Below are 6,705 nucleotides of genomic sequence, written 5' to 3'. Positions count from 1 at the left end.
TCTTATGGAAACATTCTTATGTTCAGAATGCTGTTGATTGTGCCATTCTAAGCTGTCTTCCTTCTTTTTCCTGGTTATGTGACCTAAGGTAGCATGGATATAATTCCCCCTATGCATGTTGATTTTAGGGTGTTTAACTGGATTAAACTTCAAAAAGTAAACCAGTTGTGCAGGGATGGTGGGGTGTGTATAGAACGTCTGAGGCAGAGTTTCAGAAATATCTACCGCACCATTCCTCTTATCTCCTTTCCAAATAAACATTTCAAAGTTGTTCTCTTATCTCAGATGCTGATCGTATTCTCCATAGAGAATACTAGATTGCTCAATAAATATTAGATTCCCTGAATTTACTCATTAAACTTGAAATAATTAGAAACTCAAGCGTAGCCCAGAAATTTTCATAGTCCATCAAGACCAATGGTCAATCTGGGAGGCATCTACTGTCTAAGGAAGCTACCAATTTGCAACTCTGCAGGGTTTCTGCAACAAGTTGTGGGGGTTTTGAATTCCAATGGATAAGTGCTGACATCCTTAAGGCAGATATGCTTTCTACATCCTCACAATCAAAGAGCTACAATTGTTAGGGCTGTGTGGTTGATTGGGAGGCAAAAAGATGCCATGGTCTGGTTGGGGATATCAGTGCAATCTATCTGCAACTTCGTAAACAAATGAAATACCTTTTTGCGAAAGAAATAGGGAAGGTAACCAACTGGAGGCATTATGTTTTTCAGTTAGTTTGTAGCTTTCCTTCAAGTGAGTCTCTGTTCTGACCCTGCACGAATCTTAAATGAGTCAGTTGAACCTTGAGGCTTAACAGCTGTATTGATGCAAGATATTAAGCTTGGCTAGTTTAACATTAGCCGGCTTTTAATTTTTCAGGTAGTGTGTTTAACTGGTTTATGATGCAATATTTTGAGCAACCCCAGAAGATGGATTACTTCAGTATCCAAGCTAGATGTTGTAAATACCACTAATGAATGACTATTTATAAATAGATTCTAATTCTGGATTTTGCAAGGAAATGTCATACGTTTTGGAGAATAAGTTGTTCATCAACATTTCCCTCCCATTAGTTGTTGTAATGAAAGTTTTTAACAGTAAAAACAATGGAACTTGGCTAGAAGAGAGTGGCATCTTTTCTGGAAACAAATCTAAAACTTTTTAGGCACTTCCCTCTCCTCCCTGTGAACTAAACAGTAACATTTTTGTTTAGGAAAGCTCCTTCCACACAAGGCTTTTATTGTGCAATTGCCCTGCTACATGCAAGGAATTTAACCAGTGCAAGATGGGGTCCAGATGTTACCCTCTTCCATTTGTAACTCCAAAGTTTCTTCTGTAACATTGCTTATAGAAAATAATTCAGTTGCAATAAAAAGGCAGGCTGATTCCACAATGTCTTATGATTGGTAGCATTAAAAACTGCTTGTTTGGAAGCATTTTTACAACAGCTTAAGTCATGCTTTCATGCATTAACAGAGGGATAGAATCAAGATGACGTGAAGTATTAATACCACTTTACAATGCCTTGGTAAGGCCACACTTGGAATCCTGCATCCAGTTTTGGTCACCACGATGTAAAAAAGATGTTGAGACTCTAGAAAGAATACAGAGAAGAGCAACCAAGATGATTAGGGGACTGGAGGCTACAACATAGAAGGAACGGTTGCTGGAATTGGGTATGTCTAGTTTAATGAAGAGAAGGGTGAGGGGTGACATGATAGCAGTGATCCAATATCTCAGGGGCTGCCACAAAGGAGAGGGAGTCAAGCGATTCTCCAAAGCTCCTGAAGGCAGGACAAGAAACAACGGACGGAAACTAACCAAAGAGAGAAGCAACCTAGAACTAAGGAGAAATTTCCTGACAGAACAATTAATCAGAGGAACAACCTGCCTCTAGAAGCTATGAATGCTCCAATGCTGGTGTTCTGAACCAGCCCTCTTCTCGCAACCCCTATTCGAAAAGAAGAGACTGGAAAGCGTCCAAGGCCAAAAGGCTTCTGCCAAGATTTAATTACGCAGTTAACAAAAACACTAGAGCTTGTCTTCTCAAGCGGAAAAGTTGCTTTCAGCAACCAGCCCCTCCCCAAACACTCCTTTTATAGAGAGCTCAGGGCGTGGTCTCCTTGTGCCTCCTCCCGAGGAGTCCTGCAGCCTTTCTTTGTTTGTTCCTGCTTGACTGCCTCCTGCGTCGGGCGTCCTTGAACAGGGCCAGCTGTGGGTCATCTTCCTCCGCACTCTCGGGCTCACGCAGCTGAGAAGAGGTCCCCGGCTGAGGACTCTGCAAAGCCTCCAAACCATCATCAGCCGGTTCGTTTCCCTCCTCCAAACCATCATCAGCCGGTTCGTTTCCCTCCTCCCCCTCAGAGTCATCCGATACATCAGAGCCGGCTGTCGGACCCACAGGCTGGCCCTGAGTCACAACAGCTGGAAGTTTTTAAGGAGAGACTGGACAGCCATTTGTCTGAAATGGTATAGGCAGTGCTTTTTTTGTAAAAGAAAAAGGTGCCGGAACTCACACATGTCATACAACCCGGCTTGCCTACCCTACAAGGTTTCATCCAAAAAAGGTGCCGGAACTCTATGTCAGCATTCTATGACAAAAAAAGCCCTCGGTATAGGGTTTCCTGAGCAGGGGGTTGGACTAGATGACTACAAGGTCCCTTCCAACTTCTTCTTCTTCTTCTTCTTCTTCTTCTTCTTCTTCTTCTTCTTCTTCTTCTTCTTCTTCTTATTATTATTATTATTATTATTATTCTTATTCTTATTCTTATTCTTATTATTATTATTATTATTATTATTATTATTATTATTATTATTCAGAGAAGGGCGGGATATAAATGGAATTAAAATAAAATAAAAATAAATAAATCATCATCATCATCATCATCAACAATAGACAAGCACAGGTAAAAATTGCACTGTAATTCCAGAAAGTATGATATCAATTCGGCTCACAGCAATTCAGCTAGAGGTGTCCCATTCTTATTACTGGCAACAAGAAACTGGTTAATTTGGCTATGTCATTGTTCCAAGTGTTAAGAAGCATTCCTTATCACGATATAACCTTTTCCTTTGATACATTTATTGCCAACATGCATGTCTTTTTTAGATGAATCTCAAGATAAACTGAAGCAATTTGGAGAGGCACCTGCTATTTGTAAAATTACACTTTGTTCCAGTTTTTTTTATTTTGGTTCCAGCATTTGGTGAGTTGAGCTTTGCCACATTTAGAGACTAAATACATAATATTATCAGTTTTTCATTAAGGTACGGCAAGATGAAGCTACAGAAAAACAGATATAGATTAGGCAAAAAGAGAGGATTTGGGGGCTGAACCAATGATGAGCTACTTCACAATACATAAAGAGGATTACTATTAGTTGACTGTCTAACCCACAGGAATAATGTGAGGCAATTGCCTGGTTCAGGAATTTAGATTTGGAATGCCCAGTGTGTAAGCCCTTCAGACAGTGAATCCCTCTTTTCTCAAACCCTGTCAACTTAATAGCATTTCTTGGGGAGGAATTTTTGCACTGAGTACAAACACCTACAGCAGAAAAAACTTTGCATGCATAAACCAGAAATCATTTCAGTACAGCCGGTGGGTGGGGGTGGGAAGGGATCATTTGTTTGTCTGTTGAACAGTTTAGATACTGGAAGCCTAAAATGGTGCTAAGGTGTTCTGAACCAGCCCTCTTCTAGCAAACCCCTATTCAAAAGAAGAGACTGGAAAGCATCCAAGGCTAAAAGGCTTCTGCCAAGATTTAATTACGCAGATAACAAAAACACTAGAGCTTGTCTTCTCAAGCGGAAAAGTTGCTTTCAGCAACCAGCCCCTCCCCAAACACTCCTTTTATAGAGAGCTCAGGGCGTGGTCTCCCTGTGCCTCCTCCCGAGGAGACCCGCAGCCTTTTTCTGCTTAGTCCTGCTCGACTGCCTCCTGCGTCGGGCGTCCTTGAACAGGGCCAGCTGTGGGTCATCATCCTCCGCACTATCAGGCTCACGCAGCTGAGAGGAGGTCCCCGGCTGGGAGCTCTGCCAAGCCTGCAAGCCATCATCAGCCGGTTCGTCACCCACACACACCTCCTCCCCCTCATCTGAGTCATCCGATACCTCTGAGCCGGGTGCCGAACCCACAGGCTGACCCTGAGTCACAACATAAGGCGGGACAACATTCAGGTTTGTATCATCTATTTGGTTTCTAAACTCCGAGATCCAGCAATCAGTCAGTTGCGAAAGAGAATCACAGGCAAACAACCACAGCTCCCCCTTCAAAGGTGGAGGAATTTGGATATTTTCTAGTTGCGTTCCAAAATGGATGCCATGGGAGGCCTGATAAGTCACAGGCCTTGGGGTTGTTCTCTCTACTCTACTAGAACCCTCTCTATCATTTATTTTATTTATTTATTTATTTAAATTTATATACCGCCCTTTCCCGAAGGACTCAGGGCGGTTTACAGGGCATTTAAAAGAGAGTCAATACAAACGTTAAAACAAATTAAAAAAGATTAAATAAAACCCTGAGAACAGTAAAAAAAACCAATTAAAATTAAAATTAAAAAAATTCTCAGCCTGGGCCAGAGAGCTTGAAGAGCCAGGTCTTCAGGTCCCGGCGGAATGAACGGAAGTTGGGGGCAGTCCTAAGCTCCGCAGGCAGCTGGTTCCACAGGGCAGGCGCACCCACTGAGAAGGCCCTACCCCTGGGTGTTACCCGCCGGCAATCTTTAACCGGCGGCACCCTGAGAAGACCCTCACTGTGGGAGCGCACTGGACGAAGGGAGCTTGATGCTGGCAGCAGGTGTTCCCTCAAATATCCTGGACCCTCGCCATTTAGGGCTTTATAGGTCATCACCAGCACCTTGAATTTCACCCGAAGGGCAACCGGAAGCCAATGCAGCTCGCGGAGTAGAGGTGTTACATGGGAGTATCGGGAGACCCCCATCACGACTCGCGCGGCTGCATCATCTTATTTTACTTTTGTTTTTGTTTTCCCCAGGGTTTTTCTACTTGCAAACCCTTCTTCTCAGAAGAGGCGGAGTCATGATCTTATTAGGGTGGACCAAACTGTGTAATGGAAATTGTGGATGGATCCAGGAGGCCTCATTAATCAGAAACCAAAGTCAGGAAAATAGACTATGTATCTTATGCAATCAGAACTGAGGAAGGCAGACCCAGCCAGAGTCCTGGAAAGATATAAAAGGTCCACCTGAGGGAAACTTGGGTTTTCAGAGGGATCATCACTAAAGATCCATTGAATCTGGATTCCTTCCCCCTCATTACTTTATTTGTTTCTGTAACCTTCAATTTTTTTGGTTAGATTAGTCAAATAACTAATGATTGCACTAAGTGAGTAAAGATGTTTGCACTTAAAGATACAAAAACAATCACTATGAAAAGAAAATCACTTGAGAGTGTGGTGGCACATCAGCTTCCTCTGTTCCTGGAGGAAGCGGATTATCTGGACCCCTACCAATCGGGCTTTAGGCCTGGGTACAGCACGGAGACGGCATTGGTCGCACTGGTGAATGATCTCTGGTGGGCTCGGGACAGGGGTTGCTCCTCTGTCCTAGTCCTATTAGACCTCTCAGCGGCTTTTGATACCATCGACCATGGTATCCTACTGCGGCGCCTTGGATGGGGAGGAACAGGCTTCGTCTAAATCCCAACAAGACCGAGTGGCTGTGCATACCGGCATTTCGGGTTGTCCACTCTATTCCATCTTTATCTATAGGGGGTGAGGTGTTACCCCCCGTAGATAGGGCTCGCAACTTGGGTGTCCTCCTTGACTCACAGCTCAGTTTAGAAGATCATATAGGAGCTGTGACCAGGGGGGCTTTTGCCCAGGTTTGCCTGGTGCACCAGTTGCGGCCCTATTTGGACTGAGATGCCCTACGCACAGTCACTCATGCGCTCGTGACCTCTTGGATAGACTACTGCAACGCTCTCTATATGGGGCTGCCCTTGAATACCACTCGGAGGCTCCAGCTGGTGCAGAACGCGGCCGCGCGAGTTGTGATGGGGGTCTCCCGATACTCCCATGTAACACCTCTGCTCCGCGAGCTGCATTGGCTTCCAGTTGTCTTCCGGGTGAGATTCAAGGTGCTGGTGATGACCTATAAAGCCCTAAATGGCATGGGCCCAGATTATTTACGGGAGTACCTTTTGCCGGCGTTAACATCCCATCGTCCTGTGCGCTCCCACAGAGAGGGCCTCCTCAGGGTGCCGTCGGTCAGGGAATGTCGAATGGCGGCCCCCAGGGGGAGAGCATTCTCTGTGGGCGCACCTGCCCTCTAGAACCAGCTTCCTGTTGAGCTCCAGATGGCTCCCGACCTTCGCTCTTTTCGCTGCGACCTGAAGACTTGGCTATTTGAACTTGCCGGCCTGGACTGAGGGACTGGGGTTTTAGATTTTAAATTTTAAATTTTAGAACGTATTTTATTGTTTAGGGCTACTTGGTTTAATTTATTTTAATTTTTGTATATTATGTGTTGTATATAGTGTTTTAATTGCCCTGTACACCGCCCCGAGTCCTTCAGTATAAATAAATACATACATACATAAATACATAAATAAATAAATAAAATGTTTTTGTCTAGCTCCCTATGATTTTTTTTCTTACTACAAGTAAAAACATGAATTTATTTTTGATTTTATGTTTTTTCCCATTCTGCAAATCTTTACAGTTGCAGAGAATAGGTTGTAAAA

This window comes from Vipera berus (assembly GCF_964194415.1).
Source record: "Vipera berus genome assembly, chromosome: 5".
In the NCBI taxonomy this organism is placed as follows: domain Eukaryota; kingdom Metazoa; phylum Chordata; class Lepidosauria; order Squamata; family Viperidae; genus Vipera; species Vipera berus.
The sequence above is the reverse complement of the archived record's forward strand: the minus strand, read 5'-3'. Positions refer to the sequence as shown.